Below are 26,942 nucleotides of genomic sequence, written 5' to 3'. Positions count from 1 at the left end.
CTCTGGCCTATGGTGAGTCAGGTTATAGCCAGGTGGGAAATCCACGAGAGAGACAGAAAGAAGAAAGACAGAGTAAGAAGAGATGCCAACCCACCGCCCAAGGAGCAGAAAGATGCCAGCAGACCAGTAACACCATGGCCATGTGGCAATATATAGATTAATGGAAATGGGTTGAGTTAAGTTATAAGAGCTAGCTAGCAAGACGCCTGACCCATAGGCCATACAGTTTGTAAGTAATATAAGCCTCTGTGCATTTACTTGGGACCAAGTGGCTGCAGGACAGGGGTGGGGGAGATTCATCCCCATCACAGGGCTGGGCAGGACCAGAGAAACTTCAGGCTACATTTGGGTTCCAATATGGTAGCAAGAATTTCCACCCAAAACCTGAGAAAGATTTAAAAAGGGGTTCTAAAATGGAGCCAAGAGCAGCTTCCTAGTTGTGTCTCTCAGGCAAGCTGTGATTCAGAGACGCCGTGGCATGCAGGCTTGAGCTACAATATCGCTGACTACTACTGCAGTATACAGAAGTGTCTCCAGGCTGTGCAGCACACTGCATGATGGATTTAACTTTTGCTAGTACAAAAAAAAAGTTTCTGGACTACATGCTACTGGATAGAGGCACAGACCCAGACTCAGCGATGAGCATGGGTCCCAGAGCTGGCAGTAAACATACTTCTGCCATGTTGGGAGGCTGAGGGGGGTGGAGTTAACAGCCAAAGTCACCTCGCAGCTTAACAGTTTAAAATCTCTCCTGGTCAGTGAAGGATTATAGATTCACAATAAGACAGATTCAGACATAATAAAACTCTAAACAGTTTACATTGTGTGTAAAAAGGTATATAGGCTTGAGAGAGAGAGAAGAGAAAGTATATAGTCATAAAAATAAAATAAAGTTTTAAAAATAGAATAATATATAAAAAATATAATAAGCCATGTAAAGATGGAAATTACACAAAGAGTCTAGATTGTGTTGTTTTGGGATTTTTAATTGGCGAGAGACACTTGATTGTAAGGGTTGCTGAGTTAAACCAATGCGTATATTTGAAAGGTATCATGACTTCAAAATTTGTGTCTAAGGATACGTTGCTTTGGAAAAGAGGTTCTGCTTTTGTTTCTACAGAAAATGAGAACCTGTGGATTGCTTCCAGGCTAATATGGTTTGATCAACCAAGACCCCCTGAAAGGTTGATACAGCCTCATAAACTACTACAGCCAAGATTTAACTATAATTTTCTCAGTATCTCCATAAGATTACCAATGCCCCCAACTAGCATGAAGTAGTATGAGAAGCTACACTCAATTTCCCAAAATACTGTTTATAAATGTTTATTTTTATTTAAAGGAAGTTGATTATAAATGCAATCTCTTTCTAAAGAAGAAAATTGAATATAGGTATGATAAGATAAAAGGATAGATTATTGAATCTACTTTTAAAGAGCAACAACTTGTTTGAAATGTTTTACATTGCTATGGATTTTAGTTTATTGATACAAATTTAAAGTTAATTTTGTTATACTATATGTATATTTCTACTCTTGTTTAAGGTATTACATTTATGCAACTCATTTAAAATTGTAATGTATAATTAAGAAATACATATTAATAATTAGTCATCTATGATAATCAAACTTACTGTCATGCTAGTTAAGTTTTCTAGGTATACATAGATATATTTCAATTAGGTAGATAACCTTCAAATACTTCAACGACCTACAGAATATGGCATTTAAATTGTTTTAAGAACTTTGACTTTTCTGGACATTGAAAAAGGTATAGACTGTGCATTGTACATAATTCAGCCAAATATGAATTTTTGTTTTAAGTTTGAACAGGTAAAATATGCACGATGTGTCTTGTAGTTCTTCTAGGTTTATTTTTTTATCTCTGTAGCCAAGATTTTCAGGGGGTCTTCACAATCAAATCTGATCCATATCAACCTGGCATGAATCTGCAGCCTCTCATTCCAGTGGAAATAAAAGCAAACCCTCTTAACTAAAGTAACATTTTTGACTTTTTTTTAAGTTAAGACATTTAAAAACATATAGTTTGGTTTAATTTAGCAGCTTTAATCCAATGTCTCTTAGCAGCCAAAACTTTAAAGACAACACAGTAATGTACAATATCCAGATTCTGTGTATTGTATATTTCCCATCTTTATGTGGCTTTTTTCTTTTATATTACTTTACTTCCTTTTTTTTTTTTTTTTTTGGTTTTTTGAGACAGGGTTTCTCTGTGTAGTTTTGGTGCCTGTCCTGAATCTCACTCTGTAGACAAGGCTGGCCTCAAACTCACAGAGATCTGCCTGGCTCTGCCTCCCAAGTGGGATTAACGGCGTGCACCACCACTGCCCAGCTATAAATTTTTTTTATGACTGTCTATATCCTTTTTCTTTTCTTTCTCAAGCTTTTGTACATTTTAAAACACACCATAACTCATTTAGAGTTTTTTTTCCATCTGAATATCTCTGTTTTGCATATCAGTAAACCTCTGACCTCATGAGCCTTTAAAGGCATGGCTAGGATCAGTCTCTGCTTTGGTAGTTGGCTCTACCCTGCTTGGTTTCCTAAGGGCTGATATTCAAGTTGGAGGTACAGGTGGGCACAAGAGCCACATTTACTGCCCCAACTCTGGGGAGTTTTTTGGTCCACACTGTTAGTAACCCCATTTAAGTGTTTGGTAGCAGGTCCTCTTAAAAGAGCCACATTGTTTTTGCTTCTGGCACTGAGACAGGAAGCTGCCTCTTAAACAAGCTGCATCTCTGTTCACTCCCCACAAACAGAGCCTACCAAGAAAAGGCAGCTACCAAGGAGCTGTTTTTGTGTGTTTAGAATCCTTTTTTAAGCTTTGTCAGGTCATTTGTTGAAATTTTAGACCCATATTAGAACTCCATTTGTAAGCAGACTTTTCTTTAATGGTCACCAGTCCCAAATAACCACAGAGAGGCTGATATTAATTACAAATGCTTGGCCAATAGCTCAGGCTCATTATTAATGAACTAACTCTTACCTTTATGTAAACCCATATTTTTTATCTGTGTCTTGCCATGTGGCTTGGTACCTTCTCTCAGTACAGCATTCCCATTTTGCTTCTCTCAGTGTCTACTGGTGACTCCCCTGACTCCATCCTTCTTCCCAGAGTCTTCTCTGACTGTCCTGCCTATACTTCCTGTGTAGCTACCAACCAGTCTTCTTTTTATTAAACCAATCCAAGTGAAAAATCTTCACAGTGTACAAAAGGATTATTCCACAGTAGACAAATGACACATGTTCTTTTTTCAATTAACATAATTTTATTGATTCTTTTTGGTATTTCATATCATGTACCTCAATCCCACTCATTTCCTAATCTGCCCTTTACCCAAAGGAAAACTTAAAAGAAATAATAAAATTAAGATAAAAATTAAAAAAATAAGAATATTAATTAAAAAACAAAAAAGCAAAAAGCAAAATCAAAACAAACAAAAAACCCAGTTTGTCCCTCAGTCTTTCCTGCTTCTCATTCATCTTTGTGGCTTTGGGAGCTGCTGTGTATCTTTAAGTACATCCTTTTGTCAACACAGATTTACCTGAAAATGTTCACTGTTTAATGTGCTATTGGTCAAGTTAAAGGCTTCTGGTATACCATCAACACTGGACCCCCACTGAAACTCCTCCAGGATAGCCTGCTGTTGCCCTGAGTCATGGAAGTCCTGTAGCTATGGTTCTTTAGGACCAGTCCTTTCATGCACTCTAGCAGGTCATAGATGGTGTAGATGTTGGGGAGGGCCCACTCAAAGCCACGGATGTGTAACTGGGTTGTTCTAACTGGGCTGCTAGGACCACCCCCGTCAGGTGAGGAGTAGAACCAGATCTCCTGCATCAGTGGTAAGGGATGGAGCCAAATTTCCCATGTGCAAGGGGCAGGGGACACTGGACAGCTCTTCTATTAAGGGTGAGCCAGCTTTCCTGTGCCAGGGTCATGGGGCCTTTATCACAGTGCCCACAAGGGGCTGGGCCAGCTCAATAAACCCTTGTGCTTCAAAACATGGTTCAACACATGGTTCACATGGGCCCCTCTGTTAAACTGGTAACACAGACATCAACACAGACCCCAGCTGCACCAGGGCCCCGGAACCAGACATGACTATCAGCAGCAGCATGAGCCTGGATGTCAACATGACCCCAGGTCACAGTGCAGGCCTCTGAGATCAGCATGGGCTAGCAGCAGAGTGGTCCCTGGGCATGGCCCAGGTGGTGGCCCACACCCCGGGCAATCATATAGCCTTCAGTAGAACAGGAGCCATGAACCTCAACACAGACCCTGGCTACAGTAGTGCCATGAACCCAAACATGGCTCTTGGCAGCAGCTCAGGCCTGGTCAACACCATGGCCATGGGTGGCAGTGCAGGCCACTCAGCTTGGCATGTCCTTGGCAGGGTCATGTCCCTTGGACCCCAATATGGACACAGGTGGCAACCTGGAAGCTGGGCATCCTTGTGGCCTTTGGTGGTAATGCAGGTCATAGATATCAACACAAACCTCGGCTGCAGTAGGACCACCGACCTAGACATGGTTCTCGATAGCAGCCCAGGCCCAGATGTCACCATGGCCCCTGGTGGCAGAACAGACCACTCAGATCAGTATCACCCCAGCTGCAGGGTGGCTCGGACACCAACATGGCCCTAGGTTGGGGCCCAGAACCCAGACACCCTCACAACCTTTGATGGTAACAAGTACATGGATAGGAATACAGACCATGGCTGAGGAAGTGCCATGAACCCATGTGCAGGGGTAGCCCAGGACCAGATGTCACCATGGCCCCAAATAGCAAGCAGGCCTCCCACATCAGCCCGTTCCTCACTGTCTTTACCTCTTCAGATCTGCCTTTCTCAATGGGACATGAACCACTCTGCCTCTCTTTCTGTCCCATACCTCACCATATATTTGCTCACCATAATGGCACCTGACCACCCAGGGTCTCAAGATGTCTGGTGGGACCATGCTGTCTTCTCCTTGCCCAGGAGAAAAAGCTCTGAGCAGTTCTCATGGCACAGAGCAGGACAGTTGATTTTTCTCCCTGCCCACATGGTTTTTTTTTTTCTCATATGCAGGAATTAGCATCAAACCTTTTGTTTTGTGTGCTTTGATTGGAGTATATGTGGAAACTAGAAATGGACCAGTGTGATAGCAGGTGCATCTATAGGGGAGTGATAGTAAAATAGAGGTGAAACGAAAGTAGAGATGCGAAATACTGGGGATCAAAAGGATCAAGCCGATCATGGAGTGGTGGGGATGGGGAGTAGAGGGACACAACAAGAGTTTACTGGAATGAAGGAAGTGTACATGAGAGAAGCACAGCAGAGTAGAGTGATAGAGATGGGTGTCAGGGAGACAAGAAGGAGAGAGTGAGAGTGCTGGAGGCAAGGGAGGATGCAGAAAGAAAGGAAGAAAGGGATCAAGAGACAGAGAGAGAAGGAATGAGGGAAGCAGTGTCGGGGAGGAGCACAGACAGAGAACATGGGCAGAGCAGACAGAAGGGGCAGGCCAGAGGGAGACAGAAAAGGCACAGCCAAAGTAGCAATGTTAGAAGGAGAAGGAATAGCTGGGGAGAGAGAGGTAAGACGATGAGCTGGTGCAGGGCTAAGGTAGGGAAGCGGGTGAGAAAACCCAAGATGCCAGCATGGACTTTGAAACATATAAAGGTATTCATAATACTGAAGGATTCTGGACTTGGACTTTTGGAAACTGGGGAAATGGAATTTCTTTTGGACCTGACATAAAGTATATCAGCACATAGTATCACTAACTGTCCTTGCTAGTTTTATGCCAACTTGACATAAGCTAGAGTTATCAGAGAAAAGGGAGCCTCAGTTGAGAAAAATGCCTCCATATAATGGGCTGTGGACAAGCCTGTGGGACATTTTCTTGAAAAGTAATTGATGTCAGAGGGCCCTGAGTTGGGGGTTTAGCATTAAACTGCACTTAAAACAGCAACACCTGCTTGTACCAGTGCTTCTTTGGCCTGCCTGGATAACTCAGTTTACATGGATATATAACTCCTCTTTCTCCTTAGGTATGCTAATTAGTGCCTCCTCTTCTTCTTCCCCTAAGGTCTTATCCTGTATATGATTCTGAAAGATGGAACTAAGTGGAGAGGACCAAGGTGAAAATGCAGCCATTTAGTGGAACATTATGTGTAGTCACTTGCCCTGGGGGCTGGTCTACCCACAGCAAAACAATGCTTTCCAGCTACTCCAAGATAGGGCGCAATGATTCATGATGCTCTCCTGGGAAATACAGACTTCTGAATTCCAGTTACCGGCTCCCTACCCCATATCTCCAATTGTACTGGAGAAGACATTGCATTGTTTCAGTGGAAGGTATTTTCACTTGCTTCCCATATGGGACTCAAAGGAACTAGAACAGTGCCACTCTTCTATACATTCCTCACAATACTCTATCCATCACAGAGCTTCTACCCACCTGGATCATGCCCATATAAAGCCTAGCGGTTCCCCATAGTGATCCATTTGGAACATCAGAGCACACTGGTATTTCCTGGGCGTTTGAGATACTCACAAGCAGGGAGAAGGAAGCTGGCCACTAGCTACTAGTGTGGAGATGCTACAGAAGGCAATCAGCATCCTCAGTACAGAGATTGGCCTTCCTACCCAAAGAAACCACAAAAAACTGTTCAGCAGTGCCAAGGGTAAGAGTCCCACTCTGCACTCAAAACATACCAGGACTTAAATGTTTCCAACCTGAAGACATGACTACATTCCTGTGTGTCATTTTTCAGTTTAACTGCAAACCTCTCACCTTAATGTCAGGCCTTTTGATTTATGCTATTTACATTTCATCAGTCCTTTTCCCTGCCATAGATTGTTGGCAGTATCTGAGCACATGATCATGGCCAGCAGACTTTAGTATGTGAACACCTTGAAAGAAAGAAACACATCTGACAGTAGAAGATACAAGCTTGAGACATACCACAGAAACCAAGTTGATGTTTATTTAGAATGAGTTGATAACTATATTAGTAATGTGTGCATCTACAAAATTTCTTTAAGGAACCTTCTGGCAGGTGTTACAAATGCCAGAGTCCTCACCTCAGACCTTTTGAACGATCATTTTGGAAGCACAGTGGACCTTCACTTCACTCTGTGGTGTCAAACATTTAATCTCAAAGAGGAACATAATAGCACGCAAGAGTGAGATGGTAGTTGTCAGGACCCCTAGTGGGAACACAGCAGTGTAGTGTTTCTTTATCAGAACATCTTTCTTACCAGGAAAGGTGGATGGAAAAAAAAGTATGATTTGGCCATAAAAGTCTACAACATAGTTCCAGCATACAGGAACAAAGGTGCAAAGGCTGCTAACAGACAAAACTAAAGCATAGATCTTGTATAAAAATATCTGCATGTCAACAAATGGATCTTTCATGCAGCTGATCTTAATGGCCACTGCACTGAAAATAAGGAGTTGTAGGTTTCATCAAAATGGTGCACACTATCAGTTTCCGGGCACACTGAAATTCAGGTGAAATGGCCCATGTGGAGTTGGTAGGGCTGTGCACCAGCCTCCTGATCACAGACCCAGAGATGTTAAACTCTTGAGGGTAATAAGCTTCCCAGAGTTCCCCCCCAAAAATCACAAACGTTATTGTCAAATTTCCACATGTGCCAGCACCAGCTGCTCGAATGGGCTATTTCAAACAGCAAAGCTGATCGGCCACAAATGAGTCTGCTCAGTTTGAAGATACACTTCTTTCCCACAGCAAATCTGAAGATGAGATTGAAGAAGTTTAGTGTCAAGCTAGGAACACACAGAAGGGGAAAAATAGAATATGTCATGGTTTATAAAGCACTGAGTGCTCATACTTTGTCCCTGCTGTCTCAAAGTTGTATTTAAGCAGTCTATGTATATATTATGGGTCAACACACTGTAGGTAAGAAAGAAGCCTGGAAATCCAAGTGTAGCAGAAGTAACCACTTTAAGATATTTTGGACAATAATGTCATAAAATCCATCAAATGCTAAAAGGTTTGTTTGCTGACTAAGAATTTCAATGCTTGGAATTAATAGGGACATAAGAGTTTGCAATATCATTTGCAAGATGATACCTATTTCACCTCTGTTTATAATATATCAACATTATTAATAACTTAAAAGAAAGTAATAAGTAGAACAATACTCAAATTAATTGTCCTTTCTAGAGAATTGTAGCAGAATGTTTCATAACTATTACAAATTGAACACTTCTATATCACCTGCTGAAAGAACAAAATTTTAAAAAATACACGTAGCAAATACATTCTAAATAATAATATACTTGACATATATAAATATCTTGGTATGTGTAATGAAAGAGATGTGAACATAATGGTACACTCCATAAAAAGCACCCCTAGGAGATCAACTGAGTAGGTACACTATCATTCTTCTTTGTACATGTTTTTGAAATGTGCACATTTTTGAAGAAAGTTATGCGTATTTTAAAAATAAAGCCATAGGGTAAATGACCTTCAAAATCTATACGTAACCAGGTTGGGAATATCCCAGCAGTACAGTGATTAACTAACATGTGTGAGACCCTGAATTATTTTCTCAGTACCACAGATCCAAAATGTCTGTGTAAAATAGGTGGAAACACAGATGTTTCTGATTTTTACACATCTCTTACTCAAAATTTCACATTTATGTAATTTACTTCATTTCAGTGAAACTAAAAGAAAAAATATCCTGACACAAAACTACACTCCATATTGATACTATCAGACAACATCTTTGAACCTTCTCTTAGTTCCAATTTTTAGAGGTAGCATTGGGGAGCCTGCATAGGACTGACCTAGGCCCTCAGCATGTGTGTGACAGTTGCGTAGGTAGTCTGTTTGTAACACTCCTAGCAGTGGAATCAGGACCTGTCTGTCCCTGGTGCATGAACCAGCTTTTGGGAACCTGTTCCTCATGCTGGGATGCCTAGCCCAGCCTTGATGCAGGGGGAGGAGCTCCATCCTGCCTCAACTTGATGTACTATACTTTGTTCAAACCCATGGGAGGCCTGTCCCTTTCTGGATGGAGTCAGAGGAAGAGTGGATGGTAGATGGGAGTCGTGGGGGTGAGGGAATGGGAGGAGATGGGGGGAGGGGGAAACTGTGGTCGGTATGTAAAATAAATGAAAAAAAAGTTAAATAAAATAAAAAAAAAACTCATACCCTGAGGACCCCTGCTGTGTCATTTAGCAGAAAGGAAGGAGGAGAATTCATTTAGTTACTAAGCATGTGGACAATGTCATTGCTAATGCCCATTCTGAAGGTTTGAGGGAACTGTATTCCCCTTGCCAGGAAACCTTCCTTAATAGCTACCCACTGCTCCCCAGGCTCCAGAGTCTTCTCTGGAATGTGCTTTCTAACTGGAAGAAGACAGTAGCAGTACGACTTGGGAAGTTATATCAGCAAGATGAGTTTACAGTTGATGGTGGCTTGGGTACCTCCACTGTCCGTGAGTTCTTCCTTGCCAAAGCAGATCTGAAGTGGTGGGCTGCCGAAGCAGGGTGCTTTGAAGCAGAACAGGGAACAGGATGGAGATTGCTGCTGTGCCCAGTAAGTGAGCTAGCCTGGCAGGATTGGGTGCTGCCCAGGTCTGAAAGTCATGGAATGGATGCATGTGGGTCATAAAGACCCAATCTGAAAGCCTCCATAAGACTAGCTTTAAGTTTTTACCCTCTGCGTATTGTGAGTGAGGAAATCCATTTGGAAGATGACTGGATCACAAATGTTCTTCCTAGTTACAGGAAATGCTGACAGTAGATGGAGTCACAAAAAGGCAGGAAACACCTTCAGCAAAAGAAGTTCTGTTAGGCAAATATTGCAGCTCAGAACAATGTCTTGCCAATCCATGGCTCTCCCAAACCTTTCCATTCCTCTCCTGTGCTTGGCTTAGTTGGAGCCTCATTTAAACACTTCAGAGGTATTATCACATCTGATATTACTAACCCTCCAATGATGTCTACACAATTACTATCCCCATTTTATGGACAGGGAAACAACACACAGAGGCTAATTTATATACTCAGCTTCAGGAAGCTTCACAGATATAATGGGCACGGAAGCACCCAGAGACCTTATAGTCACAAACTGAGCTACCTGGCACTTAAAGATACTCAGCAGAATTTCATACACACTAATTATATGCCAATGGCTTTCTCTGGCCTTCTGTGTCCTGTGAAAGTGAAAGTGGTTAGCGAAAACTACATGAAAAATATAAAATATTTGCCTCTTTGTCTCTTCTAAGTTCAAGTGTTAGTGACTGTCAACTGTAAGATAAACAACTATAAAAATTTTTATGCTTTCGTGGCTACTAGGGCATAATGGTGGATTGTGAGCAATGAGTATATATATATATATATATCCATAAATATATATATCCATAAATATATATATATATAGCACATATATCCAATGTGCTAAACCTTACTTTTTATGTGGGAAGTCTTTCACAGAGAAATTTACTTTTGAAATCATGCATCAAATAGCCACTATAGTATCTGATGGCCATAACAAAGAAAATTATTTTTAAAAGAGAAAAAAGCTACTTACATAGTGGAAGGAAAAAAATGTTCCACTATAAAAGCCAAGTGTCTTTCTTAGATAATTTGGGGACACATGACCTTCTGTAAGTTTCTTAGACACAAACTAGTTATTGGAAGTTTGTAATTACTGAGCTCCTGAGAGATCTGTGTTTTGGTTACAAACAAATCCATCTTTTCTCTTTCTGTGTTTTACTTTAAACATGACTGTCTTAGGGTTTCTATTACTGTGATAAAATGTCATGGCCAAAAGCAACCTGAAGAGCAAATGGTTTATTTCACTTATTCTTCAAATCACAGCGCATCATCAAAAATGTCAGGGAAGGAATTCAAGGCAGGAATCTGGAGGCAGGAACTGAAAGAAGCAGAAGACATGGAAGAGCACTGCTTTCTGCTCAGCTCCCCATGGCTTGCTCAACCTGCTTTTTAAACTTCAGGTCAAGAAGAGGGTCTTCAGGGCATCCAAGCCCAAGGGTAAGTGCTTCTGGAATGGCTTCCACTACTCAGCCTTGAAGGAAAACATGGAGAACAATCTTCTGTCTCCAGGAACTTTCAATCAGTAGGCCAAATTTATAGCTACCACTAAGGCTTTGGAGTTGACAGAACCCATAGAGATAATCATATACACAGACTCTAGATAATTCTTCCTGTTGTTATATGACAGTGCTGCAATATGGAAAGAACAGGGAGCAATAAACATCCAAGCATCCCTATCAAATCTATACACCAGTGTGTTGCCAGCCTCCAGGGGAAGCAGAGTGGAACATTGTGCTGCTTGAGGAATGTTGAGAGTATGTCTTTGGAGATGGACTCATTGCTTGGGGTTGTCATCTGGTCCAGCTGTGCAGTTTCAGGGTTTTGGGACTTCTGCCTTCATCATGATCTAAACCTGAACCTAGGCAGGATATGCCTGATCTACACTTTCTGCTATGTGGTGGCTTCCAGGCCATACTGAGGCCATGATCAAGAGAGAATTTCTTCTGATCCTACACCTGGGGCCATATAGGGGTTCTAGGGCCATGCTGCCATAGGTCCATGCTGATCTAAGTGACCTGCACTGCCACCTGGAGCCATGATGCTGTCCAGGCCTGAACTGCTGTCAGGGGCCATGCCTGGGTCCATGGTCCTGCTGCAGCTATGATCTGTGTTGATGTCTGTAGTTCCTGTTACCCACTGAAAGCAGTGAGGATAGGGCTGCACAGAGTTGGCCCAGCCCCTCACCACCTACAACACTCTAGAGAGCAGTCTGTCCCTGCCTGCAGGGCTGTAGGTGAGCAGACCTTGAATATGCCAGAGGGGGACAGCTAGCCCCATGGTCTCTCATGTGGTGACATGGGCGAGGTAGAGATACCCCAACTTGCTTCTTGTTCCTTACCCCTTGCCATCTACTACAGGTTGGAAAAACTTGTCCCAGGGTCATGAGAATGGAAGAGTTGCCCCTCAATGGCTGCAGCACTCAGGAGAATGGACACCTAGCTGGGGCAGCATAGTAGAACTGACATTCATAGAGGCACAGCTGATCCTGCACTGTGAATGAGCATGGGAGATCTGGTCCCACCCTTCATTGGCCATATGGTAGAGTGGATGAGGGAGAGATGACCTCCCTCTCCCTCACCCCTCAACACCTGTGGTGGGTGAGAGAGAGCTGGCCCTGAGGTCATGAGAGTGGGAGAACTGGCCCTGCCCCTCACCTGGAGCTCCACTAGGGAGAGCAGGCCCTGTATCTTAACTGGGCAGCACACTAGAGCTGACCTTGTTGGCGGGGGCACAGGTGATCTTGGGCCTGTAGGTGGGAGAGCTGCCCCTGCCCCCTTCCAGGTATGCCGCGGGATGGCAAGGGTAAGGGAAGTGTGCCCTCTCCCTCCCCTTGTCACGTGCTACAGGCAGGAGAGCTGACCTGGGGGCATAAGAACGGAAGAGCTAATCCTGCCCCTCATCAAGTGCAGCAGTCCAGAGAGCAGGCCCTGCCCCTCATCAAGTGCAGCAGTCCAGAGAGCAGGCCCTGCCCCATGCCTGGGCAAACAGGAGAGCTGGTCCTGGTGGTGTGAGTGCTGCTGAGCTGGACCCGAGGGTGTGAGAACAGGAGAACTGGCACACTGCTTGCCTAGTACTCCACTGGGTGGGCGACCCAGGGCAGGGCTGGAGAGCTCGCCTGGGTGGTGATGATGAGGGAAAGCGGGCAGGCTGACCGACCCAGCTACCACCCAGGCCCAGAACCAGGGCTATGAGTTGGCCCACCCCAACATCCACCTCATCTATGATCTGCAGGAGCACGTGAAGGTGCGGGCCCTGCAGATCCAAAGCTACAGGATCTCCATGACACAAGGCAACAACAGGATATCCAAGAGGAGTCCAGTGAGGACCCAGCATTGATGGTGTAGCAGAAAGCAGAGGTCTCAAACCAGACCAATGGCTCTTTGCAATGAACAATTAAAGATGTGTGGACTAAAGGGTAAACTGTGTGACCCACTGGGCCACACTACAGCTTCCATGTCAAGTTTCTTCTTAATTTGTCTTCTTGTTTGTTTTGGTTTGGTTTTACTTTTAAATTTTGTTTTGGTGGGGAGGTTGCAAGGCTAGATGGTGGAAGTGAGGGGAAAAGGAAGTGAGTAGGATCAGGATGCATGATGTGAAATCCACCAAAAGTCAATTAAAAAAAATTAAAAAGAGTGGATTTCTGATAGTGAGCTATGGAGATACATTGTAAGTAGTCTATCAAGATCCAGTTCCAGGAAATGGGAAGACAAGAGTTGTTGAGATGGAGCATGGTATGGTACTACTACTACAGAAGTGTTGAGACTGCTGTCTTTGTGTATGTGAGCAACATGGGCATCTTCCATAGGTCACTACCATCTTGGATAGAGGAATGCAAACAGCGTTTGCACTCACTACCCACGTTTCCTACATCCTCCTCCAAGGTCTACCCTTGGAGTAACTGTGATCTCCATCCATGCCTTGTCTGCAGCACACCAGATCTGGTCAAACACTAGCAGATGTGTATCTGCTAGACCATTCTAAGGGACATGAGACCCGAATTAGTGTCACCCCTCCCTAGGATAAGTTAGTATTGTGGAGATAACTTGAAGTTCTGCACTTCAGTATACAGAGTATTGCCACAAATTTACAGGTGACCTCACGGTGTTGTTTTCTCTCTAGGGGAAATGGCTTTTTAACATTTATGTACAATATTGGTCTAAGTTTCTCTTCAAGCCACCCCTTCATCCAATAAAGAAACTTAGAGAATTGTTTTAGTAAATATACAGTCACTACTGCTTCCATAACCTCTAAACTGATATCCATCCAGAGGGATCTGTCACATTGTAGACTAATTATACTAGCTGTGTGGTTTAGGAGAGAATGATGGTAGCTCTGTACTCTATAACCACACTTAACAGCCAGATAGCTGACTCTATGGGACCAAGTCATGAAGTCAGTGACTACTCCAAAATCATGAAGTAATAGCTAAAGTCTAGTTATCCCCAAACCATAAAAGCACAACGACTTTCAGCCCTGGCACCTCTTGAATAAGGCCTCCCCTGCTCTTCCTCAAGTTAAAAAAAAAATCAAACACACAGTTTCTTTTCCTTTTTTTTTTTTTTTTAATTTAGTTTTTCCAGACAGGGTTTCTCTGTTAGCTTTGTGCCTTTCCTGGATCTTGCTCTGTAGCCCAGGCTGGCCTTGAACTCACAGAGATCCGTCTGTCTCTGCCTCCTGAGTGCTGGGATTAAAGGTGTGCGCCACCACTGCCCAGCATACACACAGTTTCTTTTGGTCAAAAGATCTAACAAATATTGTCATTATAGTTACACTGTTTTCTTATTTTAACATATGAAAGTTTTGCCAAACTCATATGTTTTGCCTAATAAAAACATAGACAATAGTAACTTTAAATGTTTACTATCATGTAAAATAAAACCTAAGTGTGAGGCCATGTCACTATTTAATAACCATCTCCTCGTCCCTAGGACAGGTACCTTTTGTAAAGTATCACTGAGACTTGAAAAGTAAATCCATTGAATGGAGCAAAACCAAGTCACTGATGGCATGTTTTTCATCCTGTTATCCTCTTGAACACAGAAACACACACATCAAATAACATGCCTATACTTTATAAGTAAAATATTTGGTTTAATTCCCCAAATATCATGATTAATGAAAAATGTAGATTCCACTGTGCTAACATATAAAACTCACTGCATAGTAATGTCTGCTTTATACTATTTCTTAGTCTTTAGAAGTTTTGCACTATTATACAATGTATACCGTCCAGATCCATGCGCCACTCTCTCTCTCCACTCCCTCTCCTCAGGGTCCTCATGTCACTCCTCCCGCCATAGCTTCATACCCTCTTTTTATTTTTTGTTGTTTTGTTCTTTTTTTTTTTTCTGGAGCTGAGGACCAAACCCAGGGCCTTGTGCTTGCTAGGCAAGTGCTCTACCACTGAGCTAAATCCCCAACCCCTGTTTTGTTCTTAATAAACACCCAAGTCCAATTAGTTCTGCCCCTAGGCAGATGGTTGTGTGGCCATTCATTATGATATGAGCAACCCATCAATGCCCACGTCTCCAAAGGGGAGTAAATTTCTCACCCATGATAGCCATCAACTTTCAATAGCTCATCATATACAGGTGAGGTTTAGGGGGTCCTCTTCCTCATTCCTGCTGGCATTTTGACTTGCCTGATCGTGTGTAAATATTGTGCAGGTAACCACAAATGCTGAGTTGTTGTGTGCAATAGCCACGTCGTGTTCAGAGGTCAGCATTTCAGAATTTCATGACTCTGCTCTCCATCTGCAGGCTCTTACATTCTTTCTACCCCCCTTTTTGCAAAGTTCCCTGCACCTAGTAGGTTGATATATATTATATATATGAGCAATCCATAGAAATACAACTAAGTGAAGAATAGGATATATATATATAGGACAAGGAGAGAATAATTCTGGGAAGTGGAAGGCTGAGTCAAGGAGTCACTGCCAGCCACCACCATGACAAGCAGCATGTGAAGATGCCAGTAAGCCACAAGCCACATGGCAAGGTATAGATTTATAGAATTGAGTTAATTTAAGATATATATATATATATAAAGTTATCTGAGTGATGCTTCTTGAATGATTAAAGTAATATTCTAGAAAGGCAACAAAAAGTACTGCTAGTGACTGAAGCAGACCTTCCTCCAATTGGGTAGGCTATTAGAGAGTTTAAGCTTTAAGAGAGTTTAATGGTCCACAGATAATAAGACTACCTACATAGACAACTAATCAAAAAATAACCTTTGAAAGTAAATTGTGTGCTATTGGCCTCCAATATCCTCTTGCTAAAGCACATGGCTGGAAATTACCAACTAAGAGACATAAAGGCTCTACTCACATCACATAATTTATTGTCATGATTTGATTGTGAAATGACTCCACCAGGTTCATGTACTTGCATGCTTGGGTTACCAGCTGGTGATGTTGGCTGGGAAGGTTGTAGAACCTTTAGGGAAGGAGGCACAGCTGGTAAAGGTGGGTCACTGGAGGCAGGACTTTGACAATTGTAACCCAATTCCACCTCCAGTCCAAGCTCTCTGCTTCTTGATCCAGAAAAATGTGAACAAGCCATGCTACAAACTCCCACTGTAGCAGAGAACTTTCTCAGGCATGAAAGACTATGCCCCCTAAACTGTGAGCCCAAATGAACCACTCTTCCCTCAGGCTGTGTCTATCATACATCTGATCACAGAAACAAGAACTGCAACAAAAAAAATTTTAATAAATAGATTGCTGTCAGACAAAACTGAAATACTGAGGTGGTTGTGGATGTTTCCTTGTGAGGGTTGCAGCATGACCAACACTGGGTATGTTTACTAATGGTATTTGAAATTTTTCTGAATAATTCATTTCTAGTACTCTGCACCACTGATTTATGTATATTTAAATACATTTGCATGAAAGAATTGTTTATTGTAGTTAACTCTGCACACCTGAAAGCTCTTATTCTTTTCTTTCTTTTTTGTGGTTTGTAAATAATCTGGAACACTTTCTCTGTAGATGCTTAGAAAGTTTGTGTTAAGATCTGAGAGGAACTTCTACATTGGATATGTTTACAACTTATTAAAATTAGGCATGTAATCTGAAAAACTGAAGATGTTATATTTTGTGCTACATTTTCAAACCCTTTGTTTTTAAAGCATTTATATTATGAAATTGGTTAAATGTTCTAATGATTCTGAAGTGACTCCATTTTTTTTACTAATTCATAAAAGATTTCAGAATGTTTCAGAACCTCAGGGTCACTGGTGGCATTGCCATTTCCCAATGATCTGAATGGAAGAAGTCATCAATAGGAATTTCTAGTTGATGGAGGTACCTGAAAAACTAGACATTGTGGTGTTTATAACTCTTTTTCATTGAAGTAACTGAAATTTGGCCTACTGCCCTTTACATTTTAAAGGCTCTAATCATATTACATAAAGTTAGTTTTTGATATTTGGAATTCTTTGCCACTTCTTGCTCCCTATGGTCCATTTGTTAAAGAGAAGAGAAGTCTTTAAATTCTCCCAAGATGACTGAAGTTGACCCCAGATTTGAGTAAAAGAGACATCTCTTAGGTGCCTGGTGACAATTTCAGTCCTTCTAAAGATCCTGTTTTACTGCCAAAGGCTAAAAAGGAACTTTGTTACATTCAGCTGTCCAGCAGGGTTTGAGGGTTCCATAAATAAAAGCTTTTATTTTGGATTTAGGTTAAATGTTCCTGTCACTCATGAGTATGCTGCAAGACTGAAAATTTTCTTATACAGTCACAACAAAGACAGGACATGTTGCAATGAAAAAGAATAAAATATAGAATGATATTTTGTCAAAGGTATTTCTTATAGATTTCACTCCCATATACATCCAGGCTTAATTTTTAAAAGTTTTACAAAATTCAATCTCCCAGTATCTCAAAACAATTCCAGCTGCACACATATTTACTTGTTTCTTTCTATATAAACCATTTTACATATATCAGCCCTCTGATAAATCACTTTTAATTTAAAAATATTTAGTTTTCTTTTGTGTGTGTGTGTGTGTGTGTGTGTATGTGTGTGTGTGTGTGTGTGTGTGTGTGTGTGTGTGTATTTTGACTGCATGTGTATCTGTGTACCTCATGCATACAGTATAGATACCAGAAAACAGTATCAGATCCTCAGGAACTGGAATTGTGGGCCACCATTTATTGCTGGAAATTGGACCTGGGTCCTCTTCAAGAGTAGCCAGTGTTCTTAACTATCGAGCTATCTCTTCAGCCCCCCCACTTCTGATTTTTTTTTCAAGACAGGGTTTCTCTGTGTTGCTTTGGCACCTTTCCTGAATCTTGCTCTGTAGACTAGGCTGGCCTCGAACTCACAGAGATCTGCCTGCCTCTGCCTCCCAAGTGCTGGTATTAAAGGCGTGCACCACCATTGCCCGGTCCACTTCTGATTTTTCATATTTTATTTTTGTACAATGAGAAATTATTATTTTGGTTATGAACTGGGCTAAGATGTCATGCATATTATTTTGCTTCGTGTTGTAACTTTCACAAAGAAGATTTTACATCAACATACATGTTCTTTCTCTTCTCCCCTACCTCTCTCTTTCTTCTTCCCATTCATTGACTTTTAAGGCAAAAGAAGGGAAGAGTGTGGCTCTAATATTTTCTCACCATCTTGCTAGCAATTTGGGCTTGTTGCCAAAGAGGCAAAGTGGGCATGCCTTTTATTGTCTTAGTTCCCCTAAAACCTTCAGATATTCTCTATTTCCATGAACCAGAAATTCCTTCAGTTAGCCTCACCAAGTGTGAACCTAGAAAAAGAGAGAATTTCAGAAAAGCTCTGACTAATTATGACTTTTATTATACATCATCAGTTATGTAAGAGTTCTCAGGTCAGAGATTACATTATCATCTCATGCAGTCAGTAGTCTGGTAACCAACTATGAGGAATCCCTTTGTAAGATTTAGATTAAAGATAATTTTGAAAACCCAACATTAGAGATATATTTCAGTGGTTTTTTTTTTCTCCAGTATAGCCTGTCATTTACTAAAAGAGGTGAATTTACGAGAATTTCTAGCCTACATCTGTTTATACTTCATCAGTGTCCATATTATTATATTTGCAATTTTTATAAATTACTGGGGAGTATTTAAATAAAATAAAATAGATAGTATTGTCACCTTCCAAATGTAAGGCTTAACTATGCAAATCAGTGTGGAAGTTCTCCAAAAACACGAAATATAGACTACCATATGCCCCAGCTGGGGCACTCCTGAAAAAAAGAAAGCAAGCTGGAGCTAAAGCAGATGCCTTCTCCCTGCCAGCTAGCTTCCATAGTGCCAGAAGGTGCTATGCAGACTACGAGGGAGAATAAAAGGTTTCAGCAGTCCTATGAACTATGAACCCTCTGAATTATAATACTAGCCTGCCCAGCAAGACGTACTACTCACTTATACACCACTGTTATATGGGTAATCAACACCACTCTGTGAATTTGAGGCCTACTCCAAAGGAGGGAATCTGTACCTGGTATAGATAATTGCCACTCTTAATCTTAATCAGAGAAGCTTATTCTTCCCTTGAACTATGGTGGATGCAGAAACTTAGAATTATACAAAGTACTGAGAATAGGTGGTGGTCGGCTGAGTGCTTAGCCCTAAATAAGACATTTCATACTAGCTGCTCAAAGTCTCATGGGACATTGCAAAAGAGGCAACATAAAGAATGTAAGAATAGGAAGGTACAGAGCATTTCTGTGACCCCTTCTGTGCAATACACAGTCACCACAATCATGAACACTAAACACCTGTGGACACCTGCACTGGGTCTGCAGAAGAATGGGTCCAACAACAGCCAAGTATGGACAGTGGAAGGACCCAGGAAGCCCTGCCCATCAGTGCCGAACTATTTCCTACTGATAGATTCAGAAAAGGGGGTTGTTATTTGGCTTCCATTGTGTACCCACTGGTGATCCCACATAACTCCAATGTATAGTCTTAATCCAATACTCACAAAGATGGCCCTGGTCAAACTAAACAGATTACAAAACCAAAAGTCATGAATCTGGGAAAAGGACAGGTATGGTAGATAGGGAATTGATATGGGTGAGAGGCAGATAAAAGAGGGTTGCTGGAGAGAATAATTAGATTGGAATATATATGCAAAATTATTGAAGAATTAAACTAAAAATAACAAAAGATACCATTTTCTCATCACATTAAATAAAACGAAAAAAGATTAAGACATCATTCATAAAGACTAGGAGAGACTAAACATTCAATGATAAAGGGAACTAGCATCCAAGATAGTTGAGTGGAATTAGAAAAGCAAAAAAAAAAAAAAAAAAAGATAACCTAAGGGAAGTTATGTCTATATAAAATCCTGGTGTCTGACTAGGATTGAATCCGGTAAAGGAATTAGAGAAGGCATTCCAAGCAAGAGAAACAGGGTAAGGAGAGATTGGAACTGGATATGACATGGTCTGTACAGAGCATTACAACAAGTTTTACATAAGTTTAGAAAACATTGTCAGGTGACAATTGCTTGGAAATACGTTGGCAGAGAAATTCTACCAAAGGGTGGCTCGGGCAAAGCATATCACGCTAAGAAGTTGTGGTTTGCTACCTTAGTGTAGGAAACAAGTTTAAGGCATGATTTGGTGGTGAAAGTGCTTGTGAGGTAGAGGCAGAACGATAAAGACTGTCTTCCTGTTATGTTTTTGGTTGTGAATCTAGGTTTTAACTGCTGAGCCATTGAGCAGGGACTATGTCTGATTCTGTTGCCTGCTTTTGGGACCTCCTAACAGGTTGCCTCGTTCAGCCTTAATCGGAGAGAAAGTGCCTATTCTCACTGCAACTTAATATGCCATGGCTGGTTATCATCCATGGGGGGTTGCCTTTTTCTGAAGAGATAGGGAGAAAGGAGGAGGAGGAGCAGATGGGGATATGTGGTTGATATATTGTGTACCCCAATAAACTTATCTGGGGGTCAGAGAACAGAACAGCCACAATGTTAAACATAGAGTTTAGGCTGTGGTAGCACACGCCTTTAACCCTAGCATTCCAGAGGCAGAGATCCATCCAGATCTCTGTGATTTCAAGGTCACACAGGAAACTGAGCCAGGTATGGTGGCACATGCCTTTAATCCCAGGAAGTGATGGCAGGAAGCAGAAAGGTATATAAGGGATAGGGTGGGAGGAGGAACTGGGAAGAGAGGAGGGATTGGAAACTGCAGTTGGGATGTTAAAAAAAAGCAACAAAAAAGTATTGTCTTCCTCATCTACAAGATAATAATAAATTTGAGGCTAACCTGGCCTATATGAGACACTGTCTTAGAAAACAAAACAAAACAAGAAAAAAAGCAGAAGGCAAGTTACACAGCTAAAAGGTGAAAATATTTACCCTGTAAGCATAAAGACCCAAGCATGAGTTTGACTTTGAGTTTCATTTCCACTACAAACCACAGTGGAAGGGAAGAATTGTTTTCCAAAATGTTCTCTGACTTACACACACACACACACACACACACACACACAATCATAATGACAATAATAATAAATATTTACAAATTTAAGAACACAGAAAGAAATAAAGAAGAAAGGGAAGGAGGAAAACAGTATCAAATAAATAAAACTGTTTGCTACTTATAGGAATCACAGATGTTTCTAGGAGTCTCTTGTTTTACTTGGGGCAGCCGATTTTATCTCCAATTAGTAAGTTCTCTGTCAGAATCCTTCAGTGTTTGAAAATAAAGACAATCACATTGCACTGAAGTTAAATCTTAGTCTGAGTCCAAAAACACTGTGCCAAAAACTCTGTCAATGGGTAAGTTCCATTATACTTTGGAATAATTGATGGAATGAGAGAACTTAAGATGGATCATGGCCATTGGTTTTATAACCAAATCCTTTAGCACTATAATGTGTTCTAGAAAAAATAATACCTTTGCACAAAAAAGCTGCTTGCCCTCTGCTAGATATTTTGAATAAAGAAAATAGCATGTCTTTAAGTAAGAAATGACCTCTGTTGTTCTGAGGAAAGGTGTCATCTAATATTGTGAGGGTATGTATTGGCTGTCATTATTGCACATCTCTTATACTGTACACCTTGGTGGTTCATAGTAGAATAACAGGACTATGTATGTATCTTGAAACTAACTTTTGTAAATATATTCTCTTTTATCCAAATTTGTTTAGCCTAACAAACAGCCTAAACAGCTGAGTTTAACAATAGCTCAATATTTGTGTGAGAGATGGTACTTATGAGAACCTAATATCAAGGATGAACTGGATACTAACATAAGACTATTTCATGAGTTCTTGAAGTTTCCCTGACGTGTTTTATCAACATCTGCTGTATCAGAGGTTATTTCATATTATTAGTTGAATTAAAATGTGCATCATAGGAATGGCAAGATAATATAAATTGCTTCTGCCTACATCACAGAGAGTAACCAGAATACTGGGTCCATATTTTCTGAGCATACTATGTTCCCTGTCAAGAGACAATTCACTTTGGTGAATGTAACTTTTCCTAACAACTGGCATGAACATAAAGAGGTTATCTTGGGTGACAGAGGAAATTCCAATGTAATCACAGGGGTCCTTAAAATATGCAAGAGGCTGAAATAGAGATACAGCATAGTGATAAAGACTAAACCGGCAATTTCTGACTGAGGATTGAACAGGCCACCAGCTAAGAAATGACAGAAGTCTCTGCCATAACACAGGAAAGCAAGAAATTGGATTCTTTCTAGGGGCAACCAAAATGAATTTGATGAAATCAATCAAAGAGTCAACACCCAGAGCATCCCATTTTAGACTTCTGGCCTCTAAAAGCTTTCTATTGTTAACTCAAACCACAAAATTGGGGGTAATTTATTACAGCAGCATCAAAAAACTTACACATGACAAACATCACAGTTGTCATTTAGATTTTGCTGAAGGTGAGACATTCAACCAATGCTGTTTTTAGCCAGCAATGCCTTCTTGTTTGTTGAACCCAGAGTAGATATAAAAATATATATGACTTTTATTTTTCATTAACTTATTAGGTGTGGTCTCATACAGTATTTTATTCAAACTTCTTTGCTAAAGATAATTGCCCTTGTCTTTTGGAAAATGAAATTTGAACGATTTGGTGAGTGATAATATGAATTGAGGATTAATAAAAATCTGTATACTGAACTCAGTCCTGGGCTCTTTCACCTCGACAAGACTCAGTGTTTCTCTTACTTCTTTTTCATCCTCTTTTCTTATATTTCTTCTGATGACTCCTCTCAGAATTCAGTTCCGAAGACAAAGCATAGAGTTTCAGTCCCTGTTTCTGAGACACTAGGGGGAACTGGCCCTAAGGTCAGCACATTGGAGTACTGATTAGAATGACCACAGGCTATACTGGCTGCAGCTCCTCCACTGGGAAGGCCTTGACAGCTTGGTGACCCTGCCATTCTCCACAGACCCTCCTTCTGCTACCTACCTCTTGTGCTGCTGCCTGAACAAAACATCACATCAGCAGTGTTTGCTGCAGGATCTCAGCCAAGGAAGTCCTAACAGGACAATAGACACACAATCTGATAACCTTGTTAGCTCAAATCAAAGCTCCTAACAAGTAGGAGATGTTATTGAAGTGGAATAAAACCATTGTGGTATTTGGGTGTGTTGACGTGGCTTCTCATATATTTTTCCCTTTGAAAAAAGTAGCATTTCTTGTCCCTTTATTTAAGATTAGAACCAGGCACAAGGACACGAAACAAAATAACACGTACAAGGTTAAGGTTAACTTTAAAAGAATACAAATGAAGAGTGCTGTACAAAGTTCATAATTTTCTTCTAATGGGAAAATAGCACAAAACTGTTTGCTTTGTGTTGTGAAATCTCTGGAAAAGTGTGGTAAATACGGAATAAACTTCTTCATCCAGAAGAAGTTGGGGATGTGAATTAATTTGAGAAAATGATAACAAGTAATGAACTCATTTGAGACAGCAGGCCAAGAATGATCAAGGACTTTCTATTTTTTGTTTTATTTACTTCACATTACAGGATACTATTTCAACACAAAGAGAGTTTGCCAGGGTTGAATTTGGCCTTTTATTGTCTCCATCACATGTACTACAAGCTTCAGAGAACATTTCAGCTGTTGGAAATATGATTTTAACATTTTTCTCTCCTTACTTTTACAAAAGACGTGAATGTAGACTTTAAAACTAGTGCTGGGAATAAAGGACCTTCCACAGAACTTCAGTCAGCCACATCCCACCTTCAGTTCCTGAGTTCTTCCAGCACTAACTTTGAAGTCATGACTTGGCAATACTCAGTCTGTGACATGGATAATGGTTCTTATGCCTCAATTTCTTCATCAACAAACAAAAGAAAATAATACATTAATTCAGAAAGTTTGTGTTTGGAGGCATTTGGAAATGTTACTTTTAGAATTAAAACTTAGAAAACTTTCTCACTTGGCATGAGTTCTGATTTAACTTCTACTTTTGTATTTCCTCAAAATATTAATGAATCATAACTGAATCCATACCTGCTTTATTCTTTGAATGTGTTTAGGAAATATTATTGTGAACTTTCGTTCAGCTCTATTTCATTGCTTTGCTAACTTTGTATGTGTCTGTGTGTGCAATATGTACCTTTTTGTACCTTTTTTTATAAATAAGTGCTTCTTCTGTAAGAATTGCAAAGTTTCAATAAGAAGTATAAACATTTTTCTTTCTTTCTTTTTTTTTTTTGGTTTTTTCGGGACAGGGTTGCTCTGTGTAGCTTTGTGCCTTTCCTAGAACTCACTCTGTAGTCCAGGCTGGCCTCGAACTCACAGAGATCCGCCTGCCTCTGCCTCCCGAGTGCTGGGATTAAAGGCATGGGCCACCACCGCCTGGCATAAACATTTTTATTTATTACCCTGTATTTATAAGGGATGATAAATTGAGTTCTTTTTCAATTAAATATGACTTAGAATATTTGAAAATAATTAAAGTTTCTGCCTCTCTCTCTCTCTCTCTCTCTCTCTCTCTCTCTCTCTCTCTCTCTCTCTCTCTCTCTCTCTCTCCTGATGACCTGAAACTGGAAAAAAAACTCTTAGAAATAAAATTTGGACAGAAAATTTGCTCTTGGAAGTCATAGGTTAATAAATGAAAATCCCAGTGCCAAGACTTCTGTATCTCTGCTGCCTTAAGAACTGTTGCTGTTGATAATTGAGGCCTCTGTGCCCCCTGCCCCCAAAATACAGACAGCTGCCACTGCTGTTGGTTGCCCACAGAACTAGATGACAAGACCTTATCACTGAAGATGTCAAATGTTCTGGTGACAGGACATAGAAAAATCAAGCCGGAGCTGGCCTTGAAGTTTCCTCCCTACTAGCTACCTCTAATTATGCTAGATAGAGCTGTACACACTGCAGGAGGAAGACATCATCAGTGGTCTTACTCAGCTGTATTCCCTGTGTGCAGCAATAACGACCAGCCATGCAAGTTGTGCCCACCTGAGCAAGAGTGGCTTCACAGTTAAAGGGGATCTGAAGCCCACTCTACAAGGTAGAATTTACATATGGTACCGTAAGCCTGCTCAAAGTCAATGGCTGAGAAGGTCATGGGCCCTAGTATAGAAGCCACTATTTTTTCTAAGTGGACATGATGTGCTCATCAAATTGCCTTCTAAATAATTGTATTTATGTCTATAGATTAGTAATGCTGTCAGCTTTGGTCAGAGAAATTGCCTTTTGCAGTGGGTTACTGAAGAGGTTTATAACTAATTAAAGTGCTGGGAATAAGTGATGGCTAAATGCCCAGCTACAAATAAGACGTCTATATCATCTCATCTGTGCTTCAGGACACATTATAGAAGATGGGATATAAAGAATGTAAGAGCCAGAAGGACAATGTGGTGGTTTGAATGAGAAATGTCCTTCATAGGCTCAAGCATTGGAACACTTGGTTCCTAGTTGGTGGCCCTTTTGGGGGAGATTATAGAAAAGTGTAATCTTGTTAGAAAAAGTGCATCACTGGAGGTTGACTTTGAGGGTATATAGCCTCACCCTACTTGCAGTTTGCTTTTTCTGCTTAATGCTTGCACTTCAAGATGTTGACTCTCACTTTCCTGTTCCTGCCATCATGCCTCACGCTTGCTTCCATGTCTCCCCACCATAATGGGATCGTCCCTCTAGAATAATAAACCAAAATGAACCCACTCTTCTATAAGTTGTCTTAGTCATGGTATTTTATCGCAGCAATAGAAAAGTAACTAATACAGAGGGAATTGGAGAGTGCTAACTTCCAGATCAGCCATGACCATTGCACTTAAGAAATCGCAGAGAGTTGTAATTACCAGCATAAGATTGGGGCTATCAACATCATGTCCTAGAGGCAGAAGAAGCTCAAAAGACTTCATCTCTCCCTGAGGACATACAAGGAGAGGCAAATTTTTTTCTTCAGTGGAGTACGCATTAGCATGGTGTCCATGCTCCTGTAAACAACATCTCATGCATTCTATTGTAATATGAACCTCATTGTAAGTGAATGAAACTCACTGGATCATTAAAATAATGAAACATTTTTGTAACAATTTCCTCCAAGTTGAACCATTCCATGTTGGAGAGAAGCTTATGACTCTGGAATTTCTAAAGGGAGGCTTATAAAAAAAAAAACACCTCATAAATCTCAGGGAGTTCCTGCAACTGTCCTGATGTACAAGTGCCCTCCATCCCCAAGGATATATAAACAAAAGGACTGCTAAGGAGACATGGACCAGCTGAGATGTCTGGAAGAGATGCTGACTTTTTGAGCTGCCTGAAAGTTGTGCAGAGAACTCCAGGATTGGAGCTTCTGTGAGTTGGTACCTGTGCTGGAGTAGGCTTTGGTCACTAAACTGCCTTTGAGGGTGTCTGTGTCCCTGTAAGTGACTTCTAATTTATATTCCTATAAGTAATTCCAATAAACTCATTGACTCCTCAGGAAAGGTGTCAGGCAACAGAAAGTAGAAGGAGAGGAAGGTAAAAGGCAGACTAGTAGTTAGGAATAAGGAGATGAATAGGGGATGGGAAAGGAACAAAAATTAATGGAGATGAATATGATCAAAACGCATTATATACATATATGAAAATACCATACATACTACTAAAACATAGTAAAGTATAATAAAAAGTAAAAATAAAAATCAAACATGGAGAAGATAAAAATTACTATTTTACATACATGGTGGATGTGTAGTTCCCATTCGGCAAGAAGACTGGAAGAAAACAGAAATCAAATTCAGAGTCAAAGAGGTATCATTTTATCTGCTTAACAATGATTCACATACACATTGACACATTGCCAGGATTATCTAACAACTATGGAAATTAATTTTGTTACTACAGTCATGCCTTAAATACTGATTTTATAGC

At 40.8% G+C, this 26,942-nt stretch overlaps 1 pseudogene; it reads right to left on the bottom strand.

Annotated features, from left to right (window-relative positions):
* Positions 1-7,088: 7,088 nt before the first annotated feature.
* Positions 7,089-9,643, bottom strand: LOC114683584 (annotated as a pseudogene).
* Positions 9,644-26,942: the final 17,299 nt, after the last annotated feature.

The sequence above is a fragment of the Peromyscus leucopus genome, chromosome X (assembly GCF_004664715.2).
Source record: "Peromyscus leucopus breed LL Stock chromosome X, UCI_PerLeu_2.1, whole genome shotgun sequence".
NCBI lineage: Eukaryota > Metazoa > Chordata > Mammalia > Rodentia > Cricetidae > Peromyscus > Peromyscus leucopus.
Note: the sequence above shows the minus strand (reverse complement) of the source record. Positions and strands in the feature narration are given on the sequence as shown.